Raw genomic sequence first — 14,621 nt, 5'->3', positions numbered from 1 at the left:
GTTAATGCTTGACCTCCCTCCTCATTTGGCTTCCCAATGGATCAGAATGATTCATCATTTAAAGGGCATGGCTCTTGTCTCAAATAATTTGAAGGATCACCACATATGTGCTAAAATACCTTTACAAAAATACGTTGTCTAGTTGATATACCCCCTTCTCATAAAGCATCTTCCACACCCCCTTTGAGTCAGTTGTGGTCCAAAATTTGGAGTAAAGATAGCATCAAAAAGGTTAACACCATCTGTCAGCCCCTAGATAATGGGAAAATACTAACCACTGAGAATATTAGGAAGAGAAATGTCATCGATCCATCAAGGTGTGCATTATGTTGCAAGGATCGGCCTATGTCCTTTCAGTTTGGAGGCTTGGAGAATTTCCTATGGTCATGTCTCTCCCATTGCATCTATCCCTGATTCATGGGAGGAAATTTTTGAAAATTAGAAAAGGAATTATCTGTAGAACAAGAAATCTTCCTCCCTGCCGATTCGATGTTGGGTAAATATCCCAAAATTCCTATGCTGGAAAATTTGGATTTCTCGAAATAAGGTAATTTTAAAAATGAAAATCCATCCCCTATAAAAGAAGCAACTAAACCATTTTCCATGATCCTTGAGGTTCTATTAGCTCGTGCCTATAATCCCAACAAGGTTGGTGATTTAAATCAGCGAGAACGAGAATGGATCAAATCCGGTTTTCTCCCAAATCCTTCGGTTAGGTTTCAGCTTCGTCTAGAAGTCAATAGGAGGTCGTGTATAATAATGGATAAAAAAATTCAAAAAGTGGAGAAAAGGAATGTCCCACTTTTCCTATTCTTTAATGGGGTGTCTCGAGGTAATCTAGGGGAGGTTGGAGCAGGAGGGGTCATCTTTGGCCCCGATGAAAAAATATTCTCTCGATTCGCTTGGGGTAGACTTAGAATAGAAATGTTTTCGAGGACTCTATGCTCATCATACATCATATTACTAAATATAATAGGGCCATCAACTTCAAATACTTGACATAATCTCATAGCTCGAATAGGTGGATTTTTATCATGTTTTTAGATAATTTATCTCAGTAGCTAACTAGATTTCTAAGGGACCCAACATGAATCACAGTGAAATTGATCTGAATTAGCAATTGGATTTCTCTCCAATCCCTTAACAATGTTGGGTACTCTAAATTACTATATTATATTTTGAGAGAGAGCTTCTCATTCCTCTCTCCTCCCTTCAAATTTGATGAGAATTTCGAGGAGAAATCAATTGTATTTCATAGTGGATCACTAGGTATAGCTTCATATTTCTCTTTGATCGACTCTTCACCATCTCTAGTCTTGGATTTTCATGGATCATCCCAAGTGTCAAACAATGGTACACAAGTGGCATACATTTTTGGCACCTCTCCCTCTCTCAAGTCATGTTTATTTATGTTTCCTTAGGTATGAGCTATTGCAGATTTCCTCAGTTGTGGTGTTTAGGGAAATACACTTGAATATGAAGTTAATTCTCTTATCCTGTTATGCTCTTATGATGTCTTTTCGTTGTCCAAGCAATTTTTTTGCGGAGACTTGGGTCTTCTTATTGCAGGATGGCTTGTGCCAGAGGTCAAGCTTTATCTATATATCAATCCTCACAGGCCTTCTATTCTCATCTTGGCACTATAAAACAAACAAAATGGAAATCAAAATCAAATGTATATTAATTGATCTCAATCACTAATGTACAATGTGTACATATTAATACATACAAGAAACAATTGAATTAGTTTTCGGGTCTTCTTGGACTCCAATAACTACTCAAAATAACCCAATATTTAATCATGAGGATTAGTTGTCTAACATTCCCCCCTTAATCCGAAGGGATGTATCAAAGTCCAAGAATAAGAGCTCAAAATGCAAAAATGTATCTCAGCCAAGAGTTGAATGAAATGGTTTTTAAGGATGACAAACCGATACTGGAACCTTCATAGCAGTTCTCAGAACAACCAAAAATGTGGTTTTAAGGTGACCACAAATTCTGGCTCTGCTTCTTTTTCTATTCACTTTCACCTTTTTGGCTCTACCTCTTTCTCTATACACTTTCACCTTTCTGACTCTACCTACTTCCACAGAAAGATGTTGATTCTTGAAGTAATATAAAATATATAGGAAATTTATTCACCTTGAGTGATTGACTTCCTCCATCGTTGTTTATTTTCAATGATAACACAACAACAATATTATATTATATTTAATTCTTTAATTTTCATACCTCCATGCTCTATGTATATCCATCAAGTTTGAATTTTGTTGAACCTTGAAGTAATAATAAAAATCAAAGAAATATATTCCTTGATCTAATATTCTTGAAAATACCTCGTATAAAATTTAAAATTTGGTGATTTTTTTTTTTACCGCTTTTACCCTTTGATAAATCTTTGCTGCATTTTACTCACCAATTCTAGCATGAAAAATATATTTAAAATATCCTTTTATCCTCCAATGTCCAAAACATTTTATTTAAAAAAATTCTTCTTTCCCACTCTTCGAATGCATTTTTTTTATCACCATGCCTCTATGGATCTCTTCCTTTTTAGTTTAAGGTTAATAAAAAATTTCATTCAATTAAAATAATATTTCATACCTTTTCTTTATGCTACAACACTATTTCTCTATTACAAACTTCTTCAGGTAACTGGTTCTTCTTGCTTCAACATAGATTCCACATTCCTTTTCCTCCTTTTAATTCAAAGATGCACCAAGCTCTCCACATGTTCTCATTCATCTAGCTTTTCAACATATATTCCATGTGCCTTTTTCTCCTTTTAATTCAAATATGCACCAAGCTCTCCATATGTTCTCAATCATCTAGATTTTTCAGAATGCTATACATGGACTGCTCTAAATGATTTCAAAGTATGTGAAAAGAGGGGTGCCCAGGAAGGCCACAAAACAAGTGGCTCAAAAAAATGAACAAAACAGATAAACCTCTACTCTAATACCATTGTAAGACACACAAATTGGAAAACAAAATCAACTATATTAAATATTTATTGCAATGAAGGATGTACAATATGTGCATATTAATACATACAAGAAACAATTGAATCAGTTTCTGAGTCTTCTTGGACTCCAATAACTACTCACCATAATACCAACTAGCCCAATCTTTAACCTCGAGGATTAACTATCTAACATTCCCTCCATAATCCGAAGGGATGTACCAAAGTCCAAAAATAAGAGCTCAAAATGAAAAAATTCATCTCAACCAATAGTTGAATGTCTCTCAAGAAATTGTTTTTAAGGATGACCATAAACCAATATGGGAGAACTCAAGGTCTCAACTAACACCAACTCCAGAACCTTCATAGAATTTCTCAGAACAACAAAAAATTTGGTTTTAAGGTGACCAAAAACTCTAGAACACTCAATGTAGTTCATAGAAGAATTCTAAATATGGAAGTGCTCGTTCACAAACAACTCAATCAACAAAAAATTAAGTCTCACAACTTTGGCTCTAACTGGTACAGGTTGTGGCTTAGGATAAATTGTAGATCTCTGACTCAGACTCATTTGACATCTCGAACTTGAACCTGTAGCAGATAATCAACAATTCCCCTCTTGTTGGATGGAGGGTGAGAAGTATTATTCATCACTGCAAGGCTAGTCATCATTCTTGAACATATCCTTTGATATGACCTATAAATATTCTTGGATGTTTTTCTCCAATCCTAAGAAGAAATCGATCCAATTTAGCTTCTCTCTTGCAATAGCCTTCTTTCTAGAACATCTATTTGTATGGTGATTTCTCTTTCCACAATGTTCATGTGGGTGAAGATAAAAACATCGATTTTTCACATGTCCAACTCCATTACACTCTTGGCATATATCAACTTGTTCTGGAACAACACCATCGAGAAATCCAGCACTTCAAAATTGTATAGGTTTAGAAAAATATGGAATGTGAAAAGATACATCCAGGATATCCTTGTTATAGCCCAAACTAGTTCTATGTTTATTATGTGTAATCTCTTCCCATGGTCTTAGAACATGTTTCACATCATCAGTTCTAATTGCATCCAAATTTTCTCCTGAAATAACTTCATTACTCTAATCATTCTCTGATTGATGATCAAATTCAAACAAACTGTTGTTTAGAACAAGAACAAGTTCAGAATTCTTCTTTTGTAATTCATGTAGTTCATCTCGCTAAAATTGGGACTCTAGCTCCAAGAATTCAAATTTTATTTTAGCATTTTGTAAACATGTTTGGATGTCAAAGAGTATGTCCTTGCTGACTTGGACACTGCTATGAACAATAGATGACATTAAACTATATAATAACTATAACAAATCATCGAGTTTGGCCATTTTCTCCAGCAATCAACTTTGAAAAAGGGTGTCAGCTCCCATTGAAAATGCACCCAATAAACTTACAATGTAAGATCAACAATGTTTTGATAAAAGTGAAACTATTGCAAAAATTACGTCCTCTTAACAACTTCCAAAATTATCTCCAAAGATTTGAACTTATGACCTTCAGTATACCAAATAACTATATAAACTTTACTATTCACAATGTCCTTTGTTTTTCTTGTTTTTTTAACCAAAGCAAACTTTAAAGCTCAATCAAAAAATGATACCAAATTCTTGTAGCTACCTTTGGATTGCAACAACAATCAAATTTTTGGTTTGAGAAGAATATCTTCTAATTAATTATCTAGCAATATGATACTCCAACTAACATTAATCCATGTTTGCAAACATCCTTTGACTTGATTTATTATCAAGTCTAGCTTTTATTCAAATACTTCAACGCAATTATCCTTCCTCTGATGTATTCAAGATCTCAACATCTTGTGGAAACCATCGAAAACACAGTGACCTGGCACTACTAACATCAATGATGAAATGTTAAATATATTGGCTAAGTTTGGCATGTATTTCTTTAGGAAAAAAATAAATCTGTATAGACAAAATTTCCAGATAGTTGAGACCTAGAACACAACAATGCTTGCAAGGATCTGGATCACTTGTAAAACCCATGAATGCAAATATAAAATTAGAGTTTGAAACTGTCATTTTGAAATTACTGCATCATCGCTCCTTTTTTTTTAGAGCCACTATAAAAAAAATTAAGTATCTAAATCAACAACAAATTTATGACGTCAACAGAAAATTTTGAGATGTTGATTTGTGGTAGAGGTAGCTAAGTTAATCGAGTTGTGGAATCTGGGGTGATTATGGCTTCTAATCTTACATTCATGGGTTGTCCACTCGTACAATGAATTATGATGTCCAATCTTGACAGGTCCTACTGGTACTCACATGATAAAAGTCCAATCTTGTATGCCAAATCAAGAGAGCGACGTCTAGAATTGGATGCAGAAGGACCTCAAGCTGCTTCATTTTCTTTGTTGGCCGGAAATCTTTCTTGGTTGACCTTTCGAACAACAACAAAAACTCGACTGGAATCAACACACTCAATCCACTGCAACTCTTTTCAACATGTCGGATAACACGCAGAGTTTTGGGAGGTACTCGCTAGTGTCTTGTCCAAGTAATCCATTCTTGATAATAGCTGTAATGACATGCTAAATTTCAAAATTTCTCATTTACCAAACACCATACACGTTGAGGGATTTTCTCCTTCTCTTGAACGTCAACGACCTAATGCAGAAGTGGTAATTTGTGTGATATATGAATGGTCTCTGGGTCATCAACGTTCTTCTGAATCAGATTCTACAACTTCATTTGATGTCTTGCTTCAATCCCAAAAGAAATGAAGACCCCGCCAAACTTCATTAACACTGCCGCATTATGAACAATCACTGGAATTCCCTGAATATATTTGGCCAGGAAAGGGAAGACGCACTCAGCACAGCCACATGCACATATCAATTGAAAACAATAAAAAAAATTCAGGTTTCCAACTTCAATACACCTTATTATTTTCTACATATCCTTTAAATTCTTTACATGACTTCTCAATCTACATGGTACGATGTGTTATCTCAGTTATAAGCAAGTCTTCCTCGAATCTTAGGCTATTACACGCATTGGCAATTGACATAGAGATGTACATATAAATATAAAAGGTGGTATACACTATCAAAATATTGTAACATCGAAATGGTAGACAAATTCTGAAGCAAAAGAACTCAACTTTTACTATGATATCTCCTTAAAATCTCTTTTCCATTGGCTTCTCAAAAGTCTCTTTTTTTATTCCTCAAGAAAGTCTATGCGTTGAAGGAGGAGGATCAATTGTTGTAGAAGTCTGTATTGGAGATTTGATGTGGTAGTTCAGACTACATGAGACTCTTGCATGCACTCAGAGGATTCACGCAGTTTTTTTTCAGATTCACAAACTTAACAAGTTCGATGATCGATGGTTTCAGATATGGAAACATCAATCTTTCATAGACTTGGCTTGGCATTACGGCTTACACGAATTGAACTAACATATGGCATTACGTCTTACGAGATTTGAAATGACCTATTTTTTTAAAGAATCCTTTCTTCACCAATCCCAAGAATAAAACCTTCCAAAATTTAGTTGATCTCTTGCAGTAGTCTTATTTCTAGAACATCTACTTGTATGGTGATTGCGCTTTCCACAATGATCATATGGGTGAAGATCAAAACATTGATATTTCACATGTTCAACTCTTTTACACTGTTGGCATCTATCAACTTGTTGCAGAACAACACCATCTAGAAATCCAACACTTCGGAATTGTATAGGTTTAGCAAAACCTAGAATGTGAAAAGATACATCCAGGATATCCTTGTTATAACCCAAACCAATTTTGTGTTTATTATGTGTAATCTCTTCCCATGGTCTTATAACAGGTTTCATTATAACTTCTAACTGCATGCAAATTTTCTCCTGAAATTACTTCATTACTCTGATCATTCTCTGACTAATGATCAGGTTCAAACAAACTGTTGTTCTGAACAAGAACATGTTCATAATTCTTCTTTTGTAATTCATGTAGTTCATCTCGATGAAACCGAGACTCTAGATCCAAGAATTCAATTTTGTTTTTAGCATTTTGTAAACATGTTTGTATGTCAAAGAGCATTTCATTGCTAACTTGGACACTATTATGAACATTAGATGACATTAAATTGCATAATAATTGTAACAAATCATTGATTTTGGCCATTTTCTCCAACAATCAAATTTGAAAAATGGTGTCAGCTACCACCAGAAATGCACCCAATAAACTTACAACATAAGATCAACAATGTTCTAATAAAAGTGAAACTATTGCAAAAATTATGTCCTCTTAACAACTTCCAAAATTGTCTCCAAAGATTTGAACTTGTGACCTTTAGTATACCAAATAACTATATAAACTTTTATATTCACAATGCCCTTTGTTTTTCTTGTTTTTTAAACCAAAATTAAACTTTAAAGCTTAATAAAAAACTAATGTCAATTTCTTGTAGCTACCTTTGGATTGCGGCAACAGTCAAATTGCAATATGATACTCCTGACAGCGTTAATCCATGTTTGCAAACATCCTTTGACTTGATTTATTATCAAGTTTGGTTTTTCTTCAAATACTTCAACGCAATTATCCTTCCTTTGAATTATCCTTCCTATGATGTCTTCAAGAGCTTGGAAGCTTGTGAAAACATTGAAAACACATCAATGATGACATGTGAAATATGTTGGCTAAGCTTAGCATGTATTTCTTTAGAAAAAATAAATTTGTATAGACAGAATTTCCAGATAATTGAGCTAGAACAAAACCATGCTTGTGAGGATCTCGATCACTTGTAAAACCCCCGAATGTAAAGATAAAATCATAGTTTGAAACTGTTACTTTGAAATTACCCCCTCATTGCTCCTTTTTTTAGAGCCACTATAAAAAAATTGAAGCATCCAAATCAATAGCAAATTTATGACATAGACAAATTTTTTTGAGATGCTTATTTGTGGTATAGGAAGCTAAGCTAACCAAGTTGTGGAATCCCACATGATTGTGGCTCGTAATTTTACATTCATGGGTTTTCCACTTGTACAACAAATTATGATGTCCAATATTAAAAGGTCTTGTTGGTCCTCACACGTTCAAAGTGCAGTCGTGTATGCCAAATCAAGAGAGAAAGAGGGTGGTGGAATTGGATACAGAAGGACTTCAAGCTGCTTCATTTTCTTTGCTAACTGAAAATATTTCTTGGTGGACCTTTCGCACAACAAAAACTCGATTGGAATTAACACGTATTGAAACTCTTGTCAACATATCGGATAACACACGGAGTTTTGGGAGGTACTCGCTAGAGTCTTGTGCAGGTAATCCATTCTTGATAATATTGGCAATGACATGTTAAATTTCAAAATTTCTTGTCCACCGGACACCATACACGTTGATGGATTTTATCAAGCTCTTGAACGTGAACAACCTAATGCAAAAATGATAATTTGTGTGATATATGAATGGAGACCCTGCCAGACTTCATTAACACTGCAGCATTATGAAAAATCACTAGAATTCCCCGAATATATTCAGCCAGGAAAGGGAAGGGGTGCTCAGCACAGTCACATGCACATATCAATTGAAAACAATCGATAAAATTTGGGTTGCCAACTTCAATACAACTTATTACTGTCTACAGGTCCTTTAAAGTCTTTACATCATATCTCAATCTTATTTCAATTCGTCTGAGCTGTAATGCCATAGCAAGTCTATGCAAGATTGATGTTTCCATATCTGAAACCATTGATCATCGAACTTGTTGATTATGTGAACCTGAAAAGAAACTGTGTGAATCCTCTGAGTGGGTGCAAGGGTCTCATGCAAGCTGAACTACTGCATCATTTCTCCAATACAAACTTCTATAACAATTGATCCTCCTCCTTCAACTCATAGAATTTCTTGAAAAAGAAAATTTGTGAAAACATCTCATCTCCTTGCCATCTATGCAAACTCCCTCTGGCTTCCCACAAAATTAGTGGCTTACTTCAATCAACAAGGTGAATGAACTACCCGCTCTGATACCACTATAAAACACACAAATTGGAAACCAAAATCATATGTATATTAATTGATCTCAATCAATGATGTACAATGTGTACATATAAATACATATAGGAAACAATTGAATTAGTTTATGGGTCTTCTTTGACTCCAATAACTACTCAAACTAACCCAATATATAATCACAAGGATTAGTTGTCTAATAGGATCCATCTTGGCCTTCCTTGGTTTCTATAATTGTTTCCTCTGCTTCTAGTTGTTGGGTATTGGCTCCTCCTCCCTTTCAATTGTTTCATTGAGTGGGAATTTTTGGTGTGAATTCTTCATTTTCGGGTTGCAGAGCTTCGAGTTTTAGAATGGCTTGAAATTCCAACCCTCAGGAGAACATCAATGCATCGAATGTGATCGATAGACTACTAAATGGAACCTAGGCCCTACTTACCTCAATTCAAAAACTCGCAGACATGGTCAAGAGGCAAAGGTGCCCCTGCCTCCTCTTTTTGGAGGCCAAGTTGTTATCTCAGCATGTTGAAATGGAAAGTTATTTGGATGGGTTGAGGGAGGAAATTCACTTGCTTAGTTATCGGGTGGTAGCATTGGAAGTCTCCTCCTCTTCTGCTAGAAGGGCGACTCTTGGAGGTCCTAGCCCTAGGGCTCTTGCTGATTGTAAGAGGAATCGCCACTCTAGAGGATTTGAAGCAGGTTAACGTGGTTCATGGTGATCTCTACTACGTGCCTTGGAGAATTTCTTTTGTTCTTTAGCTAGTTATCATTAATTCTCCCTATCAGTTATGTTATTTTGTAAATGCAGTTTCCTCCTTGGGTCTTTTTGCAAAGTATACAATGGTCGCCTTTTTTTGTCTGAACTGGTTAGCTAGCCTAAAAGGTAGTAAACTCTTTGTTTCAACAATTGTTTTTTGTCTCAAAAAACAAATGTAAGAATTCCGGGCCCATTCCCAACATTTATTAATAGAAACATCCTTACTAGTACCATTGAAAACAAAAGTTGTTTTAATATAAAATGGCATATCACAATTAAAATAAAATCTCAAAATCTTCATATATGACATTATATTTGCGTCATAAGATTATCAAAATGACAAAATGATCTTCATCATTATTTTTTTCTTAATATTTTTTTTTAAACTATCCCAAGGAATATTATTTTACCTCCACAATTAAATATAGGAAAAAATATTTCAATTTTGTAATTTTTATAGTAATAAAAAAAATTTCCTAGTTTACCATATATTGATATTTTTACAATAAGTTATTTTCATTCTTTAACCTTGAATCCCAAATATCTTTCAATTTACTATAGAGTAATAATTGTAATGTTGATTATCATGCTTTGGTATTGAGAATCAAATTGATATTTCATGTTAGGTACATGTATATTTAACAATCCACCCTTACATATAGTGGTGGAACCTTTCCCTTGAAATTTGTAAAAGATGTTGTAGGAAAAATCCTATTATGATGTTATTATGTTTTCCATTACCCTTAATTGCATGTCTAATTTCTTCACTACCATGTTGCCTCCATGATATTAAAAATGTCTATAAAACATCTCTATTAGAATGTTTATTGTTGAACACAAGTTTATTATCAAAAGTATATTCTTAAGTCCTTAAAACTATTCTTAAGTCATTAAAACTATTCTCATCCTCTCTGTAAATACAATGCCAAATTGGTATAACATTTGTTCATTAAGTCTTCCAAACACGTCATTATGTCTCTTCAATAGAAGCTAAATCTTTGACATAGATGGGTGTTAACTTTAGGTGTGTTCTATGCTAGAGCAATTTATTTAAATTTTCACAGTTAGCTATCACATCAACATTAAGATAAACTGCAGATAGAACATAAATATAAAACGCAGAAGACAAGCCAAGACAAGAGGAAACAAGATGTGGTGCGAGCCAGGGACAAACCCCACAATGTGTGGGGAAACCCTTTGATCAAATCTTCTTTTATCTTCAAAGTTCAGCAGAGAAAGAGAGAGAGAGAGAGAGAACAATTACAACAAAAGTCAACACTTTGACTTGTCTAGATCTAAGCATAGATCATCTTCTATAACAATGAGATCAGTTGAAGACATTCTGCTTCAACTGAATCTCCCAAGTGACGACGTTACCTATCCATTTCGTTCATCTGTCACACCTTACCGTATAGTGCCATCATGTTGCATCATGCATCTTCATGTTGCTCATGATCATTGTGTTGCCCATACATTGAGTTGTCCATGACCTCATACTTCATGTTTCCCATGTGTCTTGTTGCTTCATGATTCATCATACAACCCATACTTGTGATTACTAACCATGACTACAGCATATATACATGATTGTCCAACGTTTACACTGCTGCCTATGATCTTTGATATGTGACTGCATATATTAAGTCACTGTTGTACAAGATGTAAGTCACTAAGATCCATATACTAAGGTTCTTTATCCAATCGAAGCCGAGATGGTTGTTGCAATCATCTCACATCAAGACTGGAGGTGTTTCATTCACTGTATCCTTATCCGAAGTATGCTTCAACTATCCAAGATAGATGTGCCCAGATCACATACTTCTACAGTTATGTTGGCTCCTTCATGTACAATCTGCATCTACAACAACTATGACTGCGATTAAGTCACTGTTATAATGATTGCGATTCTTCCATCCTTGATTGCGTGAACAGGTTCATTAACTGTGTTACAACACTCTGATTAGGCTTCTACAGGCAACGTTCTTTTGACTGTGTATCTTGGTAGATTAGGGTTCCTCATTTTCCCTTCTTTGTACAGCGTATTCACTGCGGATAACAAGTCTTCTTGAACTGTTTTTGTGTCACGCATATAACGGTGACAGTGCTTCTTCTAACTGCAGCTTAGTCTATACCCAACATATGAACGTAATCATGAACACTATATAAATGTGTATTATCTGCGTGTAAGTATCTCCAGGACCATGACTGCGATGTACTGCGGCTTCATAGATTTAGCTGCGTCTATATTGATCTCTGTCCAGAGTTTAGGGCATCACATTAGCTGTATGATTTGCGTGTAAGTATCTCCAGGACCATGACTGCAATGTACTGCGGCTTCATAGATTTAGCTGTGTCTATATTGATCTCTGTCCAGAGTTTAGGGCATCACATTAGCTATATGATTTGCGTGTAATTGTCTACGTGTAAGTATCTCCAGGACCATGACTGCAATGTATTGTGGCTTCATAGATTTAGTTGCGTCTATATTGATCTCTGTCTAGAGTTTAGGGCATCACATTAGTTGTATGATTTGCGTGTAATTGTCTGCGTGAACTCTGCTTTGACAACAGTGTATATCATCCTTACGTTGACTGAGGGCATCACGTTGTCATGAACTGCACGTAGGGAGATTCATCACGTTTCATGAACGGCGTATATGGCCTTACATTGACCGAGTGTAGAAGTCTTCCATTGTTGCGTATGCGTATATAGATCTTCATTTGCCAACGTAGCTAAGACCTCATCTGCTGCGTGGATGTGCCCTCATCATAGCGTATGGACTGCGGCTCATTCTATTACAGCTATATCTGTAGCTAGTCCATTCAACGTATTCTCTTTATGTGTCTTCTCCCTCTCCAAAAACCCAAGACGTGGAGAGGAGGAATTCACCTAGAGAATGTGTTGTGCTAATGACTCCAAAATCCTCTCTGATTTATACTAAAGATGTAGAGGTTGAATAGACACATCGGTTGGGCTTCTAGAGCCTACATATGTGCTGGTCGGCTTGATTATAATTACATAAACAAAATAAATTCATATCTCCATAAATACTTATTGGAATCGGATGATCTTTGGATCAATCCTACACCTCTCGATGAGAGGGATCCAATAAAAATATCAGCCGCCATAAATAAGACGACCTACATGGAGTTTGGCCCTAGTTTCCAATTTAACACTCCCTCTCAACTAGGGAGAACTCCATCCTTTGATCCATAAGTCCGACTGTACTATCTCTGCCATCAGTGCCCTGCACTATTCTGCCCAACTCTGCTGGCTCTACTCAACTCTGTTGGCTTTGCTCTGCTCTGCTCAGCTCTGCTGGCTCAGATTTGCTCTGCTCAGCCCTACTGGCTCTGCTCTGCTCAGCTCAGCTCTGCTAGCTTTGCTCTGCTGGCTCTGCTCTGCTCTGCTCATCTCTGCTGAACTATGAAGAAGAAGAATTGATCGAGAATGAGTCATATCATTCTCTACTGACCTGAATTCAGTCTCAGAGTGCATACCACTAGTCCCAGACCAGTCTCAACTGACCCGAAGTCAGCTTCATAGTAAGTACCACTCCTACCACTGTCGCAGTCTCAGAGAGTGTACCACTGGTCCCAGACCAGTCTCAACCGACCCGAAGTCAGCGTCATAGTATGTACCACTCTCACTGGTCCCAGACCAGTACTACACTGACACGAAGTCAATCTCGGAGTATGTACCACTGGTCCCAGACCAGTCTCAGCCGACCCGAAGTCAGCGTCATAGCATGTACAACTCCTACCACTGGTCCCAGACCAGTATCATTGATCCCAGATCAATGGAGGACATCCTAGCGTAGGGAGTACGGTAGATACAACGATGCGTCCATCGGTACTACTATGGTCCCTAACTTCATTTCCCTGCTCATTGATCAGATGAGAGGTACTTCCCATGAGTCCCAGACTGCATGGGTAGGATGCCTCGACAGGAGAACTTAATCAATCCTGTCCTCACAGGAGAACACATCAATCCTGCTACAATCGCCATGGAGAACACATCAATCCAGGCTGCCATGGAGAACACATCAATCCAGGCCTCATAGGAGAACACATCAATCCTGCTACAATCGCCATGGAGAACACATCAATCCAGGCCTCACAGGAGAACACATCAATCCTGCTACAATCGCCATGGAGAACACATCAATCCCGGTCTCACAGGATAACACATCAATCCTGCTACAATCGCCATGGAGAACACATCAATCCAGGCCTCACAGGAGAACTAATCATCCTACTACACAAGAGAGCGAATCATCTTGTCCCACAAGAGAGTGAATCATCTTGTCCCATAAGAGAGTGAATCATCTTGTTTCAGTGCACACCACCAGGAGAGGGTGAGTCACCCTGTGGTCGTATGTTGCTCCAATAGAACTGCAAGCCCCCCAAAGCTCCTAGAGCTTAATGTATGCAGCATGCAGGACCCTTTTACAAAGGTCTCTCGACGACTCCAAGTCGTTCAGGAAAATCACAAATTTAATCTTTCCTCAGGGCTCTGTCCTGTACATCATCTCAGTGTGATGGAGCCACCTTGATCATCGACTTACCATATTCTAGATAAGGCAGTAATTGATGTCTATCTGCTGGAGCAATTGTCAAATACAGGATTCCTCAATAATCGAATCCCATCTCTGGTTGTCACAAAGATTCACAGTGGTATTCATCATGTGTACAAACAGCTCATTGAAGAGCTTCAGCAACCAAACTGCCTCACAGAAGGCCATACTATCAGCAATGTATTCTGCCTTCGTGGTGCTTAGAGTCACCGACTTCTACTTCCTACTCATCTAGGATATCAAGGCAGATTCCAAACAGCACTGAGAAGTGCTCTAGTGATCCTCCATACTTCCTGCCCATTCATCATTCGAATAATCATGTGGTTTCATAT

The sequence above is a fragment of the Pinus tabuliformis genome, chromosome Q, assembly GCF_031772625.1.
Source record: "Pinus tabuliformis cultivar Carrire ecotype Pingquan chromosome Q, CPIR1, whole genome shotgun sequence".
Lineage (NCBI taxonomy): Eukaryota > Viridiplantae > Streptophyta > Pinopsida > Pinales > Pinaceae > Pinus > Pinus tabuliformis.
Note: the sequence above shows the minus strand (reverse complement) of the source record.